The 12,280-nt window shown below is 41.6% G+C and overlaps 1 long non-coding RNA gene across 1 annotated transcript; it reads right to left on the bottom strand.

Moving 5' to 3' along the window:
- Nucleotides 1-971: 971 nt before the first annotated feature.
- On the bottom strand, nucleotides 972-6,528 carry LOC130454990 (uncharacterized). The gene is made up of 3 exons (XR_008912736.1): nucleotides 6,329-6,528; nucleotides 3,508-3,568; nucleotides 972-1,028 (listed from the first exon to the last, which is right to left on the bottom strand). It is a non-coding gene; the product is annotated as an uncharacterized LOC130454990 (long non-coding RNA).
- Between the last annotated feature and the right edge of the window lie 5,752 nt (nucleotides 6,529-12,280).

The following is a 12,280-nucleotide window of genomic DNA, read 5'->3' as shown; positions in this document are numbered from 1 at the left end:
TCTTGTCAGCTGCTCAAGCCTGTGAGTCACAACACAATATGCTCCCAGAAAAGAAGTGAGGAGAACACACTTAACTTCAATTTCCAGGCTTTTAGATTAGGAAAATTTCCTCTCGTTTTTTGTGAATGGCAGCAGCCTGCCATTTTTTTCACTGAAATAAAATTTGGGGGAGAATGTTCCAAATTGCTCAAGAGAGAAGTTTCCTCCTTGGAGGCTTGCCACCCACCTTCACGGCGAGGCTTGGAGCTGGCCTGGAGACCTTGTTTTTTCCACTACAGTTTTCGTCCCCAGAGGAGGGTAGTGGAAGGGTTGTTAGAGCTGGAGTCGGAATGAATGGAGACCGAAAAGCACTTACTTTAGGCTAGGCACTGCGCTCAGTGCCGAGTTTACAACCAAGGCAAAAAAATAGTCCCTCCCCTCAAGAAGCATACTTTTTTTTGGTTGTTTTAATTAAATTTTATTTTTAAAATGATGATCCATATTCTCTTCCTCCCTCCTCTTTCCACCTATTGAGAAAGAAAGAAAAGGAAAAGCCACTATTAGAAACACATATGGTCAAGTAAGACAAATTTCCACATTGGTCAGGCCCACATACACATGTAGTAAGACATGTATGTATGCACACACATATATGTCCATCCGTGTGTGTATATACACATTAAATTATGCTCATAAGGCCCATGTAGAAGAACTTCTCATCTACATGCATATGTATACATGTATGTGTACGTGTATGGTGTATCCATCACCTCTTTCTAGGCTGCTGGTGGCCCATTTCGTTATGAGTCCTCTGGGATTTTGGTCAGTCATTATGTTCAGCCGAGTTTCACGTACTTCAAGGGTGATTGTCTTTGTAAGGTGGTTCTGCTGACTTCACTCTGCATCAGTTCATGCAAGTCTTACCATATTTCTCTGCAACCTTCTTCTCTCTCACCTCCCCATAGCACACTAGCATCCCCCCACTTTCACATACCTGTTTAGCCATCCCCCAACTGATGGTTACTGCCTTTGTTTCCAATTCTTGGCCCCTGAAAAACAGAGCTGCTCTCATTATTTTTGTACACATGGATTCTTTTCCTTTTAAGTCTCTGGAGTATAGAATTAGAAGTGGTTTGAATATAAATTGAGAAGTATACTAGATAGACAAATGGGAATGGAATGTAATTTCAGGGAAGGCGCAAGCATCTCTGAGGGGGTGGAAGTGGAAAGCAAAATCAAGAACAACCTAGAGGGTTCCTCTAAAATGGAAGATTGCAGAATAGTGGCGGATCAAAGGAGGGATGAGACCATCACTGGGGTGTCTGAGGACCAGGACTCACAGGGCAGAGAGGGTGGAGTTGCTCAGTTCTGCTTGTTTCTCTTTTAAGAAGGTATTTGGACTGGAAAAAGCAGACAAAAATGTCTGACAGGGAAGTGACACTCAGGGTAGATAAGGGGATGTAGTAACAAAAGCACTTGGCTGCCCTGATGCAGTTGTCCCCTGGCAGAGGACCTAGGGAGCTAGGTACAGAAAAAGTCTGGCAGTTGCTCTGGCTCTCAGGGATATTTGAACTTGCTGAGTAAATGAAGTGATTCTAAAGAATTCCTCAATGGAAAGGGAATGCAATCTGCAAGGTTATGGGTCAGTGAACTATGGCAAAATTTGTTTTAAGAGATGGTTAGTAATCATTTAGAAAACAGAAGCAGTAATCAAAGCAGTCAATACAGCTTCCTCAACAACAAATCCTGCCATTCATCCATCATCCATCCATCCATCCATCCTTCCTTCCTTTCCTTCCTTCCTTCCTTCCTTTCTTTCTTTCTTTCTTTCTTTTCTTTCTTTCTTTCTTTCTTTCTTTCTTTCTTTCTTTCTTTCTTTCTTTCTTTCCTTTCTTTCTTTCTTTCTTTCTTTCTTTCTTTCTTTCTTTCTTCCTTCCTTCCTTCCTTCCTTCCTTCCTTCCTTCCTTCCTTCCTTCCTTCCTTCCTTCCTTCCTTCCTTCCTTCCTTCCTTCCTTCCTTCCTTCCTTCCTTCCTTCCTTCCTTCCTTCCTTCTTTTCTTTCTTTCTTTCTTTCTATTCTTTCTTTCTTTCTTTCTTTCTTTCTTTCTTTCTTTCTTTTCTTTCTTTCTTTCTTTCTTTCTTTCTTTCTTTCTTTCTTTCTTTCTTTCTCTTCTTTCTTTCTTTCTTTCTTTCTTTCTTTCTTTCTTTCTTTCTTTCTTCCTTCCTTCCTTCCTTCCTTCCTTCCCTCCTTCCTTCTTTTCCTCCCCTCCTTCCTTCCTTCTTTTCCTCCCCTCCTTCCTTCCTTCTTTTCTCCTTCCCTCCTTCCTTCCTTCCTTCCTTCCTTCCTTCCTTCCTTTCTTCCTTCCTTCCTTCCTTCCTTCCTTCCTTCTTTTCCTCCCCTCCTTCCTTCCTTCTTTTCCTCCCCTCCTTCCTTCCTTCTTTTCTCCTTCCTTCCTTCCCTCCTTCCTTCCATCCTTCCTTCCTTCCTTCCTTCCTTCCTTCCTTCCTTCCTTCCTTCCTTCCTTCCTTCCTTCCTTCCTTTCTTCCTTCCTTCCTTCCTTCCTTCCTTCCTTCCTTCCTTCCTTCCTTCCTTCCTTCCTTCCTTCCTTCCCTCCTACCTTCTTTTCCTCCCCTCCTTCCTTCCTTCTTTTCCTCCCCTCCTTCCTTCCTTCTTCCTTCCTTCCTTCCTTCCTTCCTTCCTTCCTTCCTTCCTTCCTTCCTTCCTTCCTTCCTTCCTTCCTTCCTTCCTTCCTTCCTTCCTTCCTTCCTTCCTTCCTTCCTTCCTTCCTTCCTTCCTTCCTTCCTTCCTTCTTTCCTCTCTCATTACAAAAATGCTACATTAGAGAAATGTTGTAACTTTAGCTTTCTTTTGATTTTTAGCAGAGCATTTGATAAAATATTTCATGTTATTCCTGTGAAGGAAGCAGAAAGAAGCAGGGTAGATGATGGTATAATTAAATGGCTCCAAAGCTGTCTGGCTCAAAGAATAATTAATGGTTCAATGCCAGTTTGACCAAAGGTCTCTGGTGGAATGTCTCAGGGCTCTACAATCAGCTTTGTTTGACATTTTCTTTGACATTTTAATAAAAGACTTGAATAAAGTTATATATGATATCCTTGTCAGATTTGCAAAGCGCCCAAAGCTAGGGGAGGGCAGTGCATACTGTAAGAGAATGTTGACAGATTAAAGCCTGAGCTGAATCTAATAAGAAAAATATTAATAGGGATAAAAGTATCAATACCACGTATTGGTTCCAGGAACAAAAGCAGTAATGTCTGAACAATGGGGGTTAAGTGACTTGCCCAGGGTCATCCAGCTAAAAAGTGTCTGAGGCCAGGTTTAATCAGGACCTCCTGTCTCAAGGCTTGGCTGCTTGAATCACCTAGGTGCCCCAAATGTAGAGTTTTAAATGGAGGTTTAAAAAACGTTTGGAAGTTTTAGTGGCTTGAAATCTCAATTTGATTCAATATGTGCTCTTGAAATCTTGGACTGCATCAAGAGAGGAGAGTGCTTCCTGGGAAATCTCACCTCTGATCCTTACTGGCTGCGAGCAGCCTGGCCATTTTTTTTGGCAACTCGGTTTCTTCACCTAGGAGGCAAGGAAAATAATTTCTCACGAAGTTGTTATGAAGTTCAAAAACAATGTGAATGCTTTGTAAATTTAAAAGGAATATTTCATATAGACATTATTGATTTTTCCATGTTACATGTATCTTTATTAAATATAAAACAAAGCTGATTGTAGAATCCTGGGACATTCCACTGGAGACCTTTGGCTAAATGGATATATATATATATACATATATACATACATATGCATGCATGTACAATGGGTAGGTACATAAGCATATATATCCACATATACAAATACACATATGTGCTATAACTGTTAAATTTTTTTTTCACTAGACCTGTGATGTTCACAAGTATCAGGTGTTCCTTGTGAAGAACTTTTACCATTCTGGATATAAGAAAATCATCAATGATTATTATTTAATTGACTGTTGTATTAATTGAATTAGAAAGGGATTATTTGTCCTTGATGTATATATTTCTGCCTTCATGTCCATCTGCAAAGAGAAAATTTGAAAGGGGGGGCAAAGGATTGGGGCAGCGGGATCTTAGAGATATTGCAAGAAGGATCCTAGATTAGACATCCAGATAACTGGGATCAGCTCCTGCTTCTGCAGCTGATTGACCTTAGACAAGTCACTTCCTTTGTTAAGGTCTCAGTTTCTTTATCTGCACTAAAATAAAGGAGTTGTATTTTATAGGTCAAATGTTCTCCGTCAGCTCTAGCAATTGTGCAGGTAGAAAATTTGCCATATCTAAACTATATTCCCCCCTGAGGAGGATATCAACACACAATCAATCATAATGCATTTATGAAGCAACTACTATGTGCCAGGTTCTATGATAAGCATTCATTGTTCTGTTTTACAAACTCCTGCTCAGCTCTGACATTCTATGTTTGTGTCTCCCAATTGTGACATTTTCTTCTCAGTTCTAAGGTTCTTTCTAGCTGGATGCTCAATGTTCCTTCCCAGGTCTAATGTCCTGTGTTCTAGATGTATCTAAAGTCTCTTCTAGCTTTGACACTGTGCTTTTAGGTCCCTTCGAGTTAGATGTTCTAAGTTCTGTATTTGAAAGTTTCTTCTAATTTTGCTACTCTAGAGTTTTCCCTCCTAGGTAGAATGGAGTTTCAGAGTGATCGCTTGGCCTTTCCATTCCTTTACCTGGATTTCAGAGGCCATTGGTTCCAGTGACTACTTATAGTAATAGCTCTGAATTGAATCTCAGCTCATCTGTATTTTCTGGCACATAGTAGGCACTTAATCAGTGTTTATTGGGTGGTTGATTAATTTAGGCCTACTCCTTCTTTTACTGATGGACTCAGGAAATTAGGGTCAGTGACTCTGCCAAGCATGGTCATACCACAGATGAGTGATCAGATCCAGGGTTATTCCTCTGCCCTCCTGATTTCCACCAGACCAGTAGTCTTTCTACTATCCCATAATTGCCTCTTTGATTCCTGCAAGATTCTAGCTTGTAACCTAAGGAAAGATTTTTCCTCTTAGGAAATCCTCATTGCACCCTGATTTCCAAAGCTGAGAGCCATGATGCCCCCCTAAAACCTTATTTTCATAATACCTTCGAAAGCAGTGAACCCCAAACAAAGGGCTTCATTCAATTATTGATAGCTCTTCTTCTCCAGAATGGGCATCCCTGTTGTCACTTGTCCTTCCATAGAGCCAAAAGGTAGCTGGACGAATCAGCTTTTTTCTCCAGTCACATTTTCTGATTTTTTATTTCTTCCTTGATGATCTAGTCTGTGCACGGGTACACTTTGAGAATGAGAAGTACTAATGTGCCATTCATTCATTAGAAGTGAGTGGATAGAAAAGTGGTGATTGATTTTGGCTTAGAGGTATTACTGTGAAACAGGGAGAGACACAGACAGACAGACAGACAGACAGACACCGAGAGACAGAGATAGTAACACTGAAAAACAGACAGAAACAGATCCAGAGAAAGTGAGAGAGAGGCAGAGAAAGAGACAAGAGAGAGACAGGGGAGGGAGAGAGACAGACAGAGACAGTGACAGAGACAGAGAGGGGGGGGAGAGAGAGAAAGAACGAGACAGAGAGACAGAGAAAGGGAGAGGAGAAAGAGACAGGGGAGAGAGACAGAGAGAGGAGAGTCAGGGGAGGGAGAGAGACAGAGAAAGAAAGAGTCAGAGAGTAAGAAAAAGAGAAAGGGAGAGGAGAAAGAGATAGGGGAGAGAGAGACAAAGAGACAAAGACAGAGAGATGAGAGAGTCAGGGGGAGGGAGAAAGGGAAGAGGGAAGGAGAGAGAGACAGAGAAAGAAAGAGTCAGAGAGAAAGAAAAAGAGAAAGGGAGAGGAGAAAGAGACAGGGGAGAGAGAGACAAAGAGACAAAGACAGAGAGATGAGAGAGTCAGGGGGAGGGAGAAAGGGAAGAGGGAAGGAGAGAGAGAGACAGAGAAAGAAAGAGTCAGAGAGAAAGAAAAAGAGAAAGGGAGAGGAGAAAGAGACAGGGGAGAGAGAGACAAAGAGACAAAGACAGAGAGATGAGAGAGTCAGGGGGAGGGAGAAAGGGAAGAGGGAAGGAGAGAGAGAGACAGAGAAAGAAAGAGTCAGAGAGAAAGAAAAAGAGAAAGGGAGAGGAGAAAGAGACAGGGGAGAGAGAGACAAAGAGACAAAGACAGAGAGAGGAGAGAGTCAGGGGGAGGGAGAAAGGGAGGAGGGAAGGAGAGAGAGAGACAGACAGAGGGACAGAGAGAGGAGAGAGAAATTAACTGAGTATCAGAGATAGGATGCTACTTACCTAAGCACAACCAGCTCCTGAAAAGCAGAGCTGACATTAGAATCAGGAATCCCTGCCTCCTAGACTAAGGGCTCTTTCCATTCTGGGTCCCCAAGCATTTTTGACCTTAATGCAGAGAAACTGTAATCCCTTGGGGAAAGTCACCAGATGACAAGAACAGCATCTTTCCAGGCAGCCTCCGAAGGACGATGCCCAAATGCCTGATCATTCCAGATGTTTCAGGGAGTGCTAGATGGGCGGATCTTCTTTCTGCAGGACTCAGAACAGAGTTTTGGGATTCCCAGCAACTTTTTCATTTTTTTAATTCTAGGTTTTGAAAAAATAGAAAACGTCAGAGATGTCTCAAGCTGAGTAAGGAAGTTCTGCGTTTGAAGGATTAATCTTGGCACTATGCATTTTAAAGACTTCTTATAAGCTAGGATGTAGAAACCTATCAAAATGCTAATGTTCTGTTGTCTTACCTCCAGCAGTTCCTTTTTCTAGGAATTAGAATTATATGTAGGTGGGGGCAGGTAGGGAAGAATTACAGCTGTTTGAGGGGTATGGATTAGAAGTTATGAAAATTCGATTTCCTTGGTGTAGTGTCCCAAGCACTCAGGATACAAAGAAGGCAAAAAAAGAAGCATTTTCCTGCCCTCAAGGAGCTTACTTATCTATCTACCTATCTTCTATCCATGCATGCATGCATGCATATATCCATCTTATCTTTCTGTTGACAGATGAGTAAATATAAAGTATATACCAAGTTATATCAACTAATTCCTTTTTTTTTCCCCAAACCCTCACCTTCCATCTTAGAATCAGTACTGTATATTGGTTCTAAGACAGAAGAGCAGTAAGGGCTAGACAATGAGGATTAAGTGACTTGCCCAGGAAGTATAGGAAGTCAAATTTGAACCCAGGACCTCCTATCTCCAGGGTTGGCTCTCCATCCATTGAGCTACCCAGCTGCCCCTATATCAACTTATTTCAAGACGGAAGAAGGCTAATAATTGCAGGAAGCAGAAGGACCTCTGGGAACAGGGACCTGAGCTTTGTTTTAAGGGAAGCTACGGGAGTTTTGAAAAGTTGGGAAAGTGTGGTGAGCTGGTTGGAGCTTTCTACCTCCTTGGGGAACCTGATGCTCTGATAGGCTTCTGCTTTGGGTTTTCCCACCAGGGGTTTCAGTACTAGTTTCGGCTCTTTTTAAAAATTTTTTTTATTTTATTAAAATTTTATTATTATTATTTATTTATTTTTCTTATTATTATAATTATGTATTGTATTTTATATAATTATATTATAATATATATTATATTATTATTATTATTACTTATTAAACCCTTACCTTCCATCTTGGAGTCAATACTGTGTATTGGCTCCAAGGCAGAAGAGTGGTAAGGGCTAGGCAATGGGGGTTAAGTGACTTGCCCAGGGTCACACAGCTGGGAAGTGTCTGAGGCCAGATTTGAACCTAGGACCTCCCATCTCTAGGACTGAGTCTCAATCCACTGAGTCACCCAGATTCCCCCAGCTTCGGCTCTTTTTGCCATCACATGAGTTTTTAATGAAGAGAGCCCTTCAAGGTTTAATATCCCATATACACATTTTACTTGTTTCCCAGTCTTGTCCACTTACATGGTGTTCGAGTCCCTGAAAAGCTTTGTCCACAAGACCCAGAATGGAGGAGCCAACGTTCTTCTCAGCACATTTTCCCTAAATCAAACCTCTCCTCCCTGCTGGAGTATAATATGGACAATCAGCAAAGATTTCTTAAACATCTCCAACGTGCCAGGAACTGTGGCTACAACAAGCCCTGCACTCCAGGAGTTTACCTAGGGGAGACAAGATGTGCCTGTGTAAAAGAAATAAAAGTACAACATCTATTCCAAGTAATTGTGTGGGGACGGGGATCCCACCACTGCAGGGCATCCGGAAAAGTCTCACATAGGAGGGAGAACAAATCGAGTTTGAAGATAGCTAAGGATCACAGACGATGGAGGTAAAGTGGGGGTTGTTCATTCCTGACACGAGGGGACAGACAGCCTAGACAATGGAAAATGGGATGTTTTATAAAAGAAGTCAAGTTTGGCCAGAGAATAGCCTGCATGAGGGGTAGAAGCCAGCTTTAAATGCCAAAAGAGAGGGGGCAACTAGGTGGCTCAGGGGATGGAGAGCCAGTCCTAGAGATGGGAGGTCCTGGGTTCAAAACTGACCACAGATACTTCCTAGCTGGGTGACCCTGGGCAAGTCACTTAACCCTCATGGCCCAGCCCATACTGCTCTTCTGCCTTGGAACCAATACACAGTATTGATCCTAAGATAGAAGATAAGTATTTTTTTTTTTAAATGCTAACCAGAGAATTTCATGTTTATCCTTGAGGCAAGAAGGGAGCCACTGAAATTTTTCTAAGTCAAAGAGGGACATAGTGAGACCTGTGGTTTGGGAAAAATGACTGGCAGCTATGTAGAGGCTGGATTGGAAAGGAGAGAGTCTGAAGGCATAGAGAACAGTTAAAAGGTTCATGCAATAATCCAGGCAGGAGATGACTTCCTTATTTAGTGGAGGGACCACCAATGTCCTAGTCTGCCAGGCTGGCAATGGGGTGCCAATCTCTGCTCTTCTCTTTCACTACCACTCTTCCCTCTGCCCCCATATACAATCAGGTGCCAAATTCTGTTGTTTTAACCTTTGTAATATCTCTCACATATGCCCCTTCTCTCCTCTGATGTTGCTATGACCCTGGTGTGGGTTCTCATCGCCACACGTCTGAACTATTGCAATAGTTAGCCGGTGCAGCTAGATGTGCAGTGGATAGAGATCAGCCTTGGAGTCAGGTAGACAATTCAGATCTGGCCTCAGACACTTACTAGCTAGCTGTGTGGCCCTGGGCAAGTCACTTAACCTTATTTGCCTCAGTTTCCTTATCTATAAAATAAATTGGAGAAGAAAATGGCAAACCACTCCAGTGTCTTTGCCAAGAAAACCCCACATGGAGTCACAAAGATTTGAACCTGACTGAAAATGACTAAACAACAAAAGCTGGTGGGTCTGCCTCCCTCTAATCTCATTCCAGTCCATCTTCTACTCAGCTGTCAAAGTGATTTTTCTAAAACATGTCTGATCTTGTAACCTTCTTCATCAAACTCCAGTGGTTCCCTATTACCTCCAGAATTGAATGCAATCCTGTTTGAAAATGCTCTTCAACCTTGGCCCCTTCCTGCCTTTGCAGTCTTTTTATACCTTATACATCTCCATGGGCCACTGATCCAGTGGCCCTGAGCTCCTGGCTGTTCCTTGGATAAGATACTCCATCTTCTGACTCTGGGCATTTTCACTGGATGTCCCCCATTCCTGGAACTGTCTCTCCCCTCATCTCCTCTTGCTTCCCTAAGTCTCAGCTAAAACTGTACCTTCTGTAAGTAGCCTTAATCCCCCTTGATGCTAATACCCTCCCACTACTAATTTTCTATGGTTTATCCTGAATAGATCTTGCTTGCCAGAGTTCTTTGCATGCTATCTCCCTTAGAGATTGTAAGCTCCTTGAGGGCAGGGACTCTTTTATTTCTTTGTATCCCTAGAACAATGAAGGAATATTAAAGGGATTTAAGAAATGCTCATTGACTGGTGAGGACCTGAACTTGAATAGGAGATATTAACCCTGGTGAATGGTGACAAATGTTAGATATGGGAGAGACTTCCTACATGGAACCAACAAGACTTAGCAAGGGAGGAATGAAGGAGAGGGAGGAGTGGAAGGTGATTCCAAACACCCAGTCAATCAATGCATATTTGTTAAGTACTTACTATGTAGCAGATACTGAGTTGATGTGCTGACAATAGATAAAACAAAAACAATGTCTCTTCAAAAGAAGCTTACATTCTCAAGTGGGACACATGCCCATTTCCTCATCTGCAAAGTGAGTGGTTGGGCTACATGACATCTGAGATCTTGTCCATTTATATCCTATAAGTATGCGATAGATATTTAATAAATTGAGCTATTGCAAGGGCTGCCTGTGTCCCATCTCTCCATCCCTTGAGTGTGGAGCAGAGAGATACCTTTTCAGAAGTCCACTTCTTCAGGGACTGTGATTTTATGGTCCAGCCAATAACAGAAATATGGACTGTTTCACCTCATTGAGCTCCCCTCTCCATTTCGGTCAGAAGTGGAGAGGTAAGGAGATGGTTCTCATTCTGAGCATCCTAGAATTCAGTGTACTCTGAAAACATCTTTCTGTCATCCCCTTGGTCTTTTGCCCAGAGCTCTTTGCTTCCTTTGGGCCTGGGGAGTTCATTCCTTTGGGATTGTATCCTTAGTACCTTCTAAAGTGCTTGGCATTCAGAAGGCCATGAATATTTTAATATTGGATTGGATTGGATTGAAATTATTGGATAGTACTTATTTCCAAGTGGCCAGGTGTTGAGTAATGATTTATTTGCTTGTGATGATTTAGACATTTTGGAAATTGATAGGCAAGTGAAAGAAAGTGGAAGGGACACTAGCTCTGGAGCTAGGAGAGACCTGGGTTCAAATCTTGGTTATAGCATTTATTAGTTGTGTAACCAAGAGTAAGTCATTTAACTTTTTCTGAGCCTTCATTTCTCTATCTGTGAAATGGGGATAACAACATCGGTGGCTATTATTAACAGAACTAGTGTTGGGCTCAAATGAAGAAGTAGATGTGATGTGATTCATGTTGCAAACACTGAAATGCTATGTCAAGGTTGCCTTTTACTAACTCTGTGACATTCAGCATTTTTATCCATGGTGGCATTGATGGTAGATATCTCATCTGCAGATGACTTAAAGCTTGTGAGAGATGGCTGACATGCTAGATGATGGGTTCAGGATCTCATGTCTTATGCAGACAGTGTCATACCTGCCATGTTTCACAGTTTGCCTTCTCTTTGGAAGAGAGGGAAAAGAACAAGCTAAGCCAACTTAGCTTCTCTCACTCTAAGGTTGGGGGACAAAATTTAATTGGCATAAAAGCTAATTAGCATTTCTGTAGCACTCTTGAGGTTTGCAAAGAGCTTTACAAATACTAACTCATTTTGTCTTTACAACAACCTTGGGAAATAGGTGATTCCTATTTGGATAGGTATTATCTTCATTTTATAAATGAGGAAACTGAGGCAGGCAGAGGTTAAATGACTTGCTTAGGGTCATATGACTAGTATCTGAGGCAAGATTTGAATACAAGTCTTTCTAACACCAAGTCTAGAACTGTTTCTGGCCCAGATGCTCACAAGCTAAATGAACCAGGGAACTCTTGTCTGCCTCAGTTTCCTTTCTTATAAAATGAAAATAAAAGCAGCATTTAACTATCAGAGTGGTTGTCAGAATCAGTGATATAACATTTATATAATGCTTTGTAAATCTTAAAATGTTATGTAAATACTAGTTATTATTATTATTAATTATACTACTTAACTGCACAGGTAAATGTAAGGTCCCACAAGTGGGTCCAAGAAATCATTTTTACAAGTATGGGCTCAGGGAGACATAGCTATGAGACTATCATATCACCACCAGTCCTCGTGGGGAAAAAAATCTGTTTTATTTTGTGGATCCTAAGTCCTATGATGTGACTTGACAGTCTTCCCCCACAACCTGCCCCCCAAACTAAAAAGGATCTTAGAGGTCCTCTAGTCCAATGCCCTTATTTTACAGATGAAGAAATTAAGTCACAGAGAGTTTGGACGACTTCTTATTTTGATGACATCCAGTATGAGATGGCCTGGAATAAGTAGAGTAGAGTAGAGTAGAGTAGAGTAGAGTAGAGTAGAGTAGAGTTGAGTAGAGTAGAGTAGAGTATAGAAGAATAGTATTCTGCTATACAGAGGTATTATATGGCACTTCTGTTCTGGTTTGACCATATAGAGAGTATTGTGCCCAAATTTTAGAATTCCCAGAGGAAGGCAATCAGGATGATGGAGACTGAAGGATATGCTATAAGACTGGTTTA

Source organism: Monodelphis domestica, chromosome 6 (genome assembly GCF_027887165.1).
Source record: "Monodelphis domestica isolate mMonDom1 chromosome 6, mMonDom1.pri, whole genome shotgun sequence".
Classification (NCBI taxonomy): domain Eukaryota; kingdom Metazoa; phylum Chordata; class Mammalia; order Didelphimorphia; family Didelphidae; genus Monodelphis; species Monodelphis domestica.
Note: the sequence above shows the minus strand (reverse complement) of the source record. Positions and strands in the feature narration are given on the sequence as shown.